Here is a 12,246-nt window from a genome sequence, read left to right as displayed (position 1 = left end):
CTTCATTAATGTTGAGAAGGACATATAAAATAAAAATTCTCAGGGTGCCTGGGTAACATAGTTAAGCATCTGCCTTCATTTCAGGTTATGATCCCAGAGTCCTGGGATTGAGTCCTGCATCAGACTCCCTGTTCAGCAGGCAAGTCTCTTTCTCTTCTCCCTCTGCTCTTGCTTGTGTGCTCTCTCGCTTGCTCGCTCACTCTCTCTCTCTCAAATAAATGAACAAAATATTTTTTAAAAATGTTTAAAAAATAAAATTTTCCAAAGGACCCTGAATGAAATATACCAGAAATAGTAAATGAATATGCTTGCATGTGGGAGGAAATTCCCGGGGACAGACCTAATGATTTCAGTATTGACCTAAAAACCTCCAAATTTTTCAGAAAAAGAAATGAAGATAATTGATGGCTCTGAGCCTTTTAGCACAGTGATGAGATAGAACTAACTTTTCACTGGAAGAAAAGGTAATTAAAAAGCTTACATGGTGATACTCTGTTTATTATAGTAAAATCCCCTTCTAATTCCAGAAAATCATTAAGGTTCCCTGGACCAAGATAAACCAACAAACAATATCCTATATATAATTAATTTCTAATTAATTAAATACCAATTGTAAGGTAAGTTTCCTCTATCAGGAATCAGGTAAAACTCCAGCTTTTCTTGGAAGATCTAAAAAAATAACATAATGGGTAGTATAATTGTAAAGATGAAACTGGTTACATGATACCATTTGTCTATAATAACCTATTCTCATTGACTGTACATTTGACTTGGCTATATATTTTATTCATTTGCTTTATAGCTGGTCAGTGGTATCTTGGGAAACCCCACACCCTTCAAATTGAAACGTTTTTTCTCTCCAATATGTGCCTTTCTGCTACATTTTATTCTGTTTGGTATACTTCCTAATCAATTCCTTCCTTCCTGAGCTTCATTTCTTTGGCACAATGTATCCATTGTTAGGATTTATTTCTCTCAAAATGATTTAAATCTATTTTGCCTGATGTTGCCTTCAAGCTACTGTATTCTCTATCCATTTCCTCACCAATCCCATCCACTGGGCCCTGTGATCTGCAATATGGCTCATACTCCATCTTCTTGGTTCAGAAGAGATGGACTTTCCTAGCTCTGTCTAATGTGAAATCTTGCTTTTTAGCTATCCTGGCAATGGTTGTGGACTGAATAATGACAGTGATATGTAGCAATGTGTAGACATATCAGTGTACTTCAGGTACTCAGTGCTCATGGGTGACTACAGACTCCTGCTGTCCTCGGAGTCCTGAAGTTTTCTCTCTGAATCGATGCTTCTGAAATTCTAGGTCTTATTCCCAATGGATATAAACCAGTACCACAAGAGTCATCTCTCTCTAGTAAATCCTTGATGATTTAAAGAACAGCTGAAAATGCCCTTTTTGGAAGTATTAATTAGGAGTCACTTCTAATTTGGGTTGGCCCTAGACTGTATGTCCTAAGACTTCAAAAGTTCATTTGGCACAAATTATTTTCTTATTCATAGAGGAAAAAAAAAACAAAAAGCAATGAAAGACATGGCATTTTAATGACCTTTGTTTTGTTTGTTTTGTTTGTCCTCTAACTAAAATGACTAGAAAAAGTCTGAGGGAGAAGCTTCTAGAAGGTAAGGCTAAAAAGGTCCATGGAAGGCAAGGTTAAGAGGACCTAGGAAGCCTGGCTAAGAAGGGTTTGTTGTTATATCCCAGATGCAAGAAGAAGTCCTGGGGGTGGGGAGGAGTTTGTAACATCCTAAAATAAAATGAACTTGAAATAAACTCGTGAGGGCAGGTAATCATGCATGCCCAGAATGTGACAATGCTAGAGTACACCTTGTTCAAAAGGAAGGTATTTCCAACTGAAAGGAAAGAGAATAGCAGATGGGGGAGAAAAGGAAGTCTTATTTGGAAACCAGGAGAATTTAACAGTAATTCACTTAGTAAACATACTAGAAAGGTAATAACATTACAGAAAATAGCTCATTGAGCATAGCGAATGCTAATAAGGACCAGACACACAGTATACAAATACTGGTAGTATGAAAGATATGAGATCCCTTGGAGAAAGTGACCATGCCTAGTTGGTTAATGACAGAGAAATTCGGGAACATAAACATATAAATACCCTCCATTTAATTAGCACCTTTTTTAATCAGAGAAAATAAAAATAGCCTTTCCATATTGACTCTAATAAGGCATGAAACTCACGAAGGAAAGATGCCACTAAAAATAAAATTCTGGGTATATAATTAATAAAAATGAACAACAAAGAAGGTTGGAGAACCAAGAAGAATGGGGATACAGCCAAAGAAATCAAAACAATATGACTGCATGGGAGACATTCTGATGAACTCAGATTTTAAGAAGTCACTTACAAAAGCAATGCTCAAAGGAAGAAAACAAGTTTACTGTCGGAAAAGCAGACTAAAACAAAACAAAAAAACCTTCAAATTCCAGAGAGAAGGCAGAATTAATAAGGTCTTGTTTTGTTATTTTCTCCATCATGAAATTATATCTTCAAGTTGGAAAGATGAATGCAGAGATAAAAAAGAAAACAGAGATAAAGAAAATATGGAAGCCCTTAGAGAGCTTATGAGAAACATAAAAATCTAGGTGTGTAGACCCAGACAGAAAGTATTTTATTTTATAACAGCAACAAAAAAATTCATATAGAGCTGATCATGGAAATCTTTATAACATTTCAAAAATCACATGGGGGAAAAGCAGATTCAGATTCTCTCTCTCTCTCTCTCTCTTTTTTTTCCCCCTGGAGGAAGGGGAGAGTCTCATTCTACTCAAAAATGTAAAAGACTGGGACGCCTGGGTGGCTCAGTGGGTTGAAGCCTCTGCCTTCAGCTCAGGTCATGGTCTCAGGGCCCTGGGATCAAGCCCCGCATCGGGCTCTCCGCTCAGTTGGGAATCTGCTTCCTCCTCTCTCTCTGCCTGCTTCTCTGCCTACTTGTGATATCTCTCTGTCAAATAAATAAATAAAATCTTAAAAAAAATTTAAAAGACTTTATTAAAGGTAGGATATATGAGCACTTTGAAATGACAGTAACAAATCCTTTTCACCTAGGATGACCAAGGCCAAATCAACCTCTCCCAGACACCCCACCCCCTCTTCTTTTTTTCTCTCTTGTCATTTAGAAACTTCTATTAAACAGGTACATCAGTGAGAACATAAACATAATATATTGATTTCAACAAAACATCTCACAAAAACTATCATGATAAGGTTCTGCAAAAAGTAATTAATTAATTAAAAAAGAAGAAAAAAGAAAGAGATTCTAGTCCATTTACAGCAGAACAACTACATATACCCCCCCCAAAAAAAGAAATAAAGAAAAAGCAAAGCAAACCAAACAAACAAACAAAAAACCAAAAAACTGTTGTTCTTTGAATCAATACCCATGAGAACAAAATTTCCTCCAGCCTCTCAATTATATTCCATCCTTGCCTTCAGATTGCTGAATAAAACCTAGAAATCTAAGTTCTAACAACAGGCTAAAACTGAGGACAAATAAAACAAGAGACAAAGCAGAGGCGACCATTTAGGTCTGAAAACCCAGCTTCCAAAAAGTACTAGAGGGGAGAGTTTTTCTGGGCAGTAGCTTACACAAGAACAAAAGCCCAGCGGGCACAGGGTGACTCTGAGCTCTATTGTCCTAACTCGCAGCAGATGCTCGGAGACCCTGGAAGGCCTCCAGGCAACACCACACAGCTATCTGCGCATCCTGGGTGGGATGCAGGACGCAACGTTTTTTCCAACCCCAAGATCCCATGACTCTGATATGAATATAAATCCCTGTGCGGTGTCCTGTACAAGTATTCCTAAATTACCACAATGAAGGAAATCATACAAAAACAAGGCGATTAAGACGTTTTCTAAAGCCACTGCTTTTATAACGGGCCGCATACAAAAGTCATTCTGATATTTGTTCTAATTACCAGAATGCACAGGCCCTCCAACAGCTAGCTGCAAGGATAGACATCCCAGCTGACCAAACCACGGGTTTAAGACAGGCAGAAAAATCCAATATCTCTCTACCATGACAAAAGCAACTAGAATTGCCAAATCCAATACACAAAACCTTTAATTTATAACAGTTAAAACCTGGCCTCTGACCAAGTCCAAAAGAACTATGTCTTATTTCACTTGCTCTTGAATATGTCTCTTTCAGAGATAAATGACTCTGCTCTTTGCCAGTTCTCTCCTCTGTTTGGTGTTTTGTTTAGCTGGGCTTGTGACAAGCCAAGATCTGATGCATCTGCTTGAATGTGTAATTTACCTCTCTGGTCAACTTAGCTTTTTTTTCCTTGACAATATTATGTCAAACAATCACATCACAACTGGCTCTGATCTCTTTGTTGTTAGCTAATAAATTAGAGAGTATTTATTATCTGCAATCCTTTTTTCCTCTTTTAATGGTGACACATTTGTGGTGAATTACAGGGCAGCTTTATAAACTAGGCTCTGGGCCAGTCTCAGGCCCCGCGTCCATGTGAACGTTCCCTCTCCCGGTTGGCCTCCCGGACTGGTGGTAAATCAAGTCAGCTGTCACAGCACACTAAGTTAGTGTGCGTCATTGGGGAGAGCAGGAAGCGTTGGGGGTATAATTCTGTCCATCAAACTAATATGTTATATCAGTAGCTTTGTAATCTTCTGCCATAACTTATGGGAAGTGACACCTAAGAATTCACTTTGAAGGCAATGTGTTCTTCAGACTTTAAGCCAAAACAGACCCGATCGGCAGCAACTGTTCCTCTGTTTACATGAGCGGGTTTGTAGTGCTAGAGAGTCAGGTCCCTATCAATGTGGCAGTATTTTACACATTCCACCACTGGCTGAACTCTGTTTACAGCCCTTGTGGCAGGATTTGTAAACTTTTCAAACAGGATTTCTTCTCTTCTTTGTGTTACCCTTGCCTTAACCTCCAGTAGCCGGACAGATAAACAGACTCCCTGAATGTTATCGTGACAGAGTGGATCTCTGACAGACAGGAACGAACGGGGGACCCGTCTCCTTGTCCCTTCCCCTTCAACCTTTGCCTTGACAAATGCAGAAATGGCCTCAGAGGACAGAAGAACACACACAACTTCTGAGGGCAGCGTCTGCTTTAGGGTCTGTTTTTGCAAAGGCCCCCATGATCCTTACAGAAGGGAGGGCAGATAAGCGTAAATAGACAGTCCACTCTCCAAGGCATGACCTCGGAGGGACCAGACTCGCATCACGTGTCCTCTCAGGACGATGCCTTGTTTTCTGGAATCTGCTGTTGGATCGTCCCCGACTGTACTCTCAGCAGGCCAATGAGAGAAGCCCTTCGGGAAAGATTAAGCAGTTCTGCGAGCTGCCATCTGATGGAAAAGAAATCTACAAGAGCTGTTCAAAGGAGCTCTTCCTCCCCCAGGCACAAACCTAAATATGCACAGTAAAAAAGTTTGAAAAATGCCTGTCCTTGCCATCCCCAATACCCCTTTGATTGATAGCAGAGAGGGCTTGCTATGATAATTTTACTTTGACAGGTCCCAGGCATAAATCCCACAGAGTTGTTGCTCTGACTTGACAACCTTCTGAGGGTTCCAGTTAGGAACAGGAAACAGGCCTCTATTTTTCACCCTCAATGCTCCTTCAGGTGCAAAGAAAAGACCGTATGGAAAAAATAAATCCTTATCTGAGGGGGAAACCAAATTCAAAGCAGTTTTAATACTTATTCATCAGAAAGAATGTCCAACAGGGGAAGACGTGACCTCGGTCCTACTTCTTCAAACTTACATTTAAATCTTCCAAATAAGAGATTTGAAACCTGCTCACGAGGAAAAATTGATACTCCTTTCCCATTCACATTTTGGTTTTACAAAGTTGTGTTAGTATTTTACTTCAAGGTCAGCCTAGAAACGTACCATAATATTTTATAAAAAAGCACTGCTTAAAAGTAAAAATGCTTTCGTGTAGTAACATTGAGGATTTACTATCATTTACTGAGAGCTTACGACAGGCCAGGCTTTGTAACTCTTCATGTCCTCTTAATTGTCACAACCAGACCTCAATTCATAGGAATGCAATTTTTTAAAAAAAGGCAAAGTTGGAGATTGATTTTTTATTTATTTTATTATTTTTTTTTTTTTAGCATTCATCTTTCAGGCATGCTTCATGAAATGTCAGGAGTATTTGGGGATCAGTGCATTGTCACCCAACCATCTCCTCTACCAGGGATCTGAGAAGGATGACTCAGCACTGAGAACCTTAGTCACAGAAATTATATTTAACTAGGTTGAATCAAGAAGAATCTGTGGCATATAAACTATCCTGGAATTTAAAATAAAATTAAAATAAATTACATTTTTAAAAAACACTAAAAAAGAATCATCATCTGTGGCTTCCCCTAAGTTAACTAGGAAATTAAATGAACCAGGACCCATTCTCCAGGCATTTTAGCTGATACCATCTAGAAGTGCATTACTGTGATTTGTTAAAATGACTAAAGGGTCAAACAGGCAGGTATCTGAAAAGAAGGAACACTTCCATCTCCTTAAAATTTTCGGAAGTTGAAGATTTCCCTTCCAACTGTCTACCTCTTACGGATGTGAGAAACAGTTTTCTCTTGGCTCCAGAGTCCAGTCCAGCCCTGAGAAGATCCACACAATTGTAATGTCCTAAGAACATATTCTGCCTTCAATCCGACTCCCCTGCCAGGCCTGGGCTGACTGGGTGCCACCCAAGTTTTGCAGAAAGTCTGCACTATTGAGTGGTGCCACCAACAGGGAAAGAAGGATCCAGTCTCGGCACCCACAGTAGAAACTGAGCCTTTAATTTAATAGGACTCTAACCCATGGACTTCACCCCAGGCCTCAGAATTAAGCCCTTTTTCTCCTGGGGTCAATATTTTATGACTATACCCATTTTTGGAGGAACTAACCACTGCCCAAGGAGTTCTAATAATTGGTACATGGGTCAGCCACAAAAAGTCAGTGTGGAAAATAAGAATGGAAAAGAGCAAGCTGCTCCTAAGAGTGGAAAAAATATATATGAGTTTTTATAAGTCATAAAACAGCTTGAACAAATTTCAAGAAAAAGAAACTTATTAAATAATTGTCTCTCACTCCATTTCCCCTCTAAATACCAAACAGGATGTGCTTTCTTGTAAATGTCTATAAATCTGGGGGGAGAAAAACAATTCTGATCTTGTGTACAAGAGCTCTAGGCTGCAAAGAACATGGTTGGATTTCTGTTTCCTTTAGAGGAAGATGCCAGAACAGCATTTTCCCATCAAGTGTTGATAAGAAAGGCATTTAGCATTTCATTTGATGGGCCTGTTGTGAGTGGGTGGTATGACATGATAAATTATGGCCAATGTCATATTAAAAATTATAGGCCCATCTGCACATGCTCACTCTGTTCTTAAGCTAATGATACGCTGTCCGGTGCAAAGCCTTCAGCTGTGGCAGATGTTGGAATGATGTTCCTCACCAAGGATAGCTTTAGAAAACAGAATTCCCAAAGGTTTAGAGACACTACAGCCATCTTTCTGGCCCATAAGCAAAAACTAAACCAAATCCCTACTTCTTGCAAATTCGTTCCTGTTTACATCTGATTCCTACCTTGATTCAGGTCCTCCTCTGAAGGATTCAATCTACTTCTCTGCTATTAGCATAAGAAATTGAGCCAGAAAGCCATTTTTTAAAAAATGAGGAAACAGTCTCTTCTGCTCAGAACCAAAGAGGCACCACTTAGAACATAAAGAGACATTTTCAGGTCTTCAAGAAGATGAAGATAGGGTAAAGCAAAGTATTGCCTACACATGCTAAGGAAGTTGGGAAAAAACTGACATGAAATCAGCAATTCCTAACCAGGGGTATCTCACACTTTGCACTATTAATATTTTAGAGCAGACTATTCTTTGTTATGAGGTTGTCCTGTGCATCATAGAATGGTGAGCAGAATGCCTAGTCTATACCCACTAGCACACAGCCCATAGCACACACCTATCCCAAGAGTAAAAACTAAAAAGGTCTCCCCAAAAAATGATTCCAGGGGGTCAAAACTGCCCTAGTTGAGAACCACTATCCTAGACTATTTGGGAAAGGTCATGCCACAGAATCTTTGTGGGACATCCAGAGGACTGGATTCACTAACACACACTGTCATGCATTTATGCCTTTTTCCTCTTACTTCAGACACATGATAAGGCTGAATATAGCAACGCCCTTCAACTCTAAGCCAAAATGAAGTGCCCTTTATTGTAAGGTTAAAGTTAAATTCATCTCTGTATAGGTACAAAGAAAACAGATCTCCTTTAAGTATTTCTCCATAAGGTGAGTTTTGTTATATTCCTCACTCTTTCCCTTCTAGAGACCTTGAATCCTACCATAAAAGTCAGAGATTAGTCGAGAAAACAAAACTCCAGGAGAGGTCATTCAAAAATAGAAAATGCAATACGGGGTATTAATTCAAAGGTATTAGAGGAGCTGAAATAACAAGCAAGAGAAGAGAAGGCTACCCAGAGGATAGAAGTTCAGAAAGCTGCCACCATCTCTATACTGAAGGGTGAAAGAGAAGGTTACTGCAATCTGGGAACCGAAGTGCCCTGACGGAAGCTGGACTCAGGGTGGCACAGTGAGTGAGGACTGGGACCATGGTGGAAAGGGCTTCCCACAGGAGCTGGAGCCATAGAAGAGACCCAGCCACTGCCAGAAATGTCCATCAGAGGCAGAGAGACCAGGAAAGAAAGACACTGGCTTCTTCTCTCTTCTTCCCACCTGCAATCTCTCACTAGTGCCTTTCACTGTCTGAACCTGGTTTGACTCCAGCGGACAAGGGAACCTGGGAAATAGTTTCTGAGGATAAGCCCCTGTGACACATACAAAGCAGAGCAGGGTTTGAGAGCAGGTTTAAAAGCAAACAGAAAGGGCGCCTGGGTGGCTCAGTGGGTTAAGCCTCTATTTTCAGCTCAGGTCATGATCCCAGGGTCCTGGGATCGAGCCCCACATCGGGCTCTCCGCTCAGCGGGGAGCCTGCTTCCACCTCTCTCTCTGCCTGCTTGTGATCTCTTTCTCTATGTCAAATAAATAAAATTTGAAAAAAAAAAAAAAAGGCAAACAGAAAAATGGCCAACGTAACTATCAAATTCAACTGCAAGGACACCTGAAGGCAGTTCAGACTTGAGTCAGGAAGAGGAAATCAAATCGGATGAGTCTGAAAAATAGGCTGAGGGAAAAACCTCTCAAACAAACAAACCAAAACACTTTAAGAAGTTCTTTCCACTTCCTCCTCCTCCTTCCCTCTCACACCAAGCTAAACCTGAGGGAGAAAAGTCTAGACTGGGCTTGTTATTGGATAACTCTTGTGAAACTGAGTTAATGTCTAAGAAGATAATTGCTAGAAATGCTAGGCATATCTGTTACCTACTGCTGTAACAGAAGACCACAAACTTAGTGACTTAAAACAACAACCACTGTATTTGTTCGTGATTTTTTTGGTCAGAAATTTCGGCAGGGCTCAGCTGTTTCTCACCTGAGATCATTTGTGTTACTACAGTCAGGTGGCAGATTAGCTGTAGACTGGTTGACCCAAGGGGGTCTCTTCTTTCTGTTCTAGTTTATTCCAACCTCTAGTAAAACCAATCTGTGTGCATGGCCATCTCAGGGTGTTCAACAAAAGGGTAAGTCCCAAGGCACAGATACTTCCTACGTCTCTACTACACCATATTTGGTAATGTCCGCTGATCAAAAAAATTTCAAGGTCAAGTTTAGATTTGAGAGGTGGATAGAGTAAATACTGTTGATGGGAGAGATAGTCACACTGCCAAGGGTCATGAACATAGGGATAGGAAATAATGTGACCATTTTTAATTATCACACTAGGTGAGTGGATTTCCCAGCAAATGTTTTTCTAAAAAGAGTATTCCAGATCTACCCACACCTGAATATTACAAAAGGATATATATTTGTTTTCAAAACAGTAAATGTTTTTGGTTGTCACAGAGGCACTCAACTCTAAAACAGTTCCCCAAACCCCTTTGACCAAACTCATTTCATAAGGGTTTCAGAGTTAATAGCCAACCATCTCATCCGAAGTTAAGGTGTTGCCTCAAATTCAAATCCAAGTTCAGAGACGTCTCAAGACTCCCTTATTTTTCTCTTTGCCTTAAAGGGAAATCCAGATTTCAGTACAGCATTAAAATCGAGTCCTCAAACCAGGAGTCAGAAACTGTGGTTTCATATTCTGAAAACAATCAACTACATAAGCCACTTGGGTAAGTCTCTTCTCTCCAAGTCACAATCTCCTGATTTGCGAAATCAGAAAGCTGAGGCAGGAGTGAGAGATAGAGGAGGAAAGAGGGTGAGGTGAATCAGTGAACAAGTTGGTGGAAAAAAACACAGTGTGAGGGGTGTGGGAACCTGGAGGGTATTACCTGGTCATGGCAGTAAATTCATTGTTTTCCTCCCCTAAAATATGTTGGCGCCTGATCTGACTGCCATCGTTCACAAGATCACTCCAAGAACCCACCTGGCTCTGTTGGCTACCTCTCCCAATCTGGTTCCCCACGTGCCTCAGTTGTACCCACCTTTGCATGGAGTTATCAAGACCCCCTGGTATTCAGCACGGGGGTGCTTGCTTGCAATGCAAAAAAGACTGGAGCACAGACACTAGTCCCTTCTTTAAACCATCTTGTTTCAATCCCACACACCCCTTAAAGTGGGGTTGCAATTGACAAGGCTCTTGCTTTTACTAAAGAAATGCCATGCGGACTGACCCAGGCCCATAATTCTGTTGCACTCACTCCTATCGGTGCTTCTGGAAAAACTGCAGGACCTGACACTCCAAGATCCTATCACGGCCCATAGTTAGCTGTGGATTAGTGTAACTTTCCCGGGGCCCCTGGTTCCAAGCACTGCTTCCCCCAAGGGAAACATGTTCTCAAAATAACTGATTTCTACCCCCTTCATTTCAGAGGGAAATCTCAGGTTAGAACTCAAAAGAAAATAGGTAGTTTGGTTGGAAATATGAGATTGGGGAAGTTGGAGAAGCTCAGCCTCTACTGCAAGGTCCTGTTCTGAGCTGCTAGCAAACTGCATCATTAGAAATGTATTCTTTGATATGATATAAGGCAATTTTCAAATGGGCCTTTGGAGTACCATTTCCTCTATAAAACCCACCAGGATCACCAGGAGGTGATCTTCTTTCTTCGCAGTGAGCCTTAAGTGGGCCTTCAATTCTCTTGTTTGGTGAGTAATAATATAACCAGTGGAGCAGAGAGGCTCAGCAGCCTGGATTTGAGTCCTGGCTCCATAACTGGAAATGAAACGCTGGGGTCCTTGGTCAAGTTTCTCAAGCTTTCTGTGCCTTTGCTTCCTCAGCTATAAAAAACCGACAGAAGGTTGTAGAAATGAACAAGTGACAAAGTACTTGGAGAGGTTCTCGCACATGGCGTATAGTAACTGCCGTAGTGTTAGCGGCTGTCATCATGTCTCTATTATATTGCTGATAAAAGTGTTAACTTGTCTTATGTATCTCCTTTATGGTACTTGTATTTATCTAATTAGATAATAAGTTCAAGAGCAAAGATGACAAATATTTTTCATATTTCTTCTTCCCCACTCTCCTCTACCCCCACCACCACTCCCCTTAGTCCAGTACCTGGTGTACAACACACACACCCAGAGACACAGGCTGGTAGGTGGGGCCTCACCTCACGGTGTAGGGGTAGGATGCCATGAAGTTCAGGCTCCTAGAGAGACACGGGTTACTGAATATCGTCCTTACTAGTTAGCAATTTGCTCAACTTACCAAGTATCTCCTTGCTTCAGGTTTATAAATTCTAAAATGGGAATAAAGTTTTTGCCTCAGAAGGTAGCTGTGATGATAGATGCTTCATGGTATAAAGTTCACATGGGCACTCAAAAAAATGCTTATTTCCTTCCCATTCCTTTCCCCTATCACCATTAATGAATTGGTCAGTCAGTACCAGGAAACATGGAGAAGTCTGAGGAAAGCAGCCTCCAGCAGAAAAGGCAAAGTGAGGGGATTCAACGTCCCAAAGGCAAATACCACTGACCTCATAAGAGGGGACAATCCCCATGAATGCTCCTGCCCACTAAACACCCAGGCAGTGGGTTCACAGTGCCATTTAGAGATGGTGAAATTGTCATCAACAGAGGTTCAAGAGAATGAGGGAACGGAGGGTTTTCAGGGTTTCTAGGAAATCTCTAGTTCTCCCCTTGATGACTGCTAGCTTTT

At 40.8% G+C, this 12,246-nt stretch overlaps 1 protein-coding gene and 1 long non-coding RNA gene across 3 annotated transcripts in view; one reads left to right on the top strand and one right to left on the bottom strand.

Moving 5' to 3' along the window:
* Positions 1–12,246, bottom strand: part of LRMDA (leucine rich melanocyte differentiation associated) — a 1,045,704-nt gene that overhangs the window by 274,488 nt on the left and 758,970 nt on the right. The gene's annotated exons all lie outside the window — the stretch shown is intronic.
* Positions 1–12,246, top strand: part of LOC309856446 — a 28,383-nt gene that overhangs the window by 11,033 nt on the left and 5,104 nt on the right. The window contains exon 2 of the long non-coding RNA XR_014307208.1: positions 10,159–10,261. This is a non-coding gene — a long non-coding RNA (uncharacterized lncRNA). The remainder of the gene's footprint in view (positions 1–10,158; positions 10,262–12,246) is intronic.

Source organism: Mustela nivalis (genome assembly GCF_964662115.1).
Source record: "Mustela nivalis genome assembly, chromosome: 2".
Lineage (NCBI taxonomy): Eukaryota > Metazoa > Chordata > Mammalia > Carnivora > Mustelidae > Mustela > Mustela nivalis.
The sequence above is the reverse complement of the archived record's forward strand: the minus strand, read 5'-3'. Positions and strand labels throughout refer to the sequence as shown.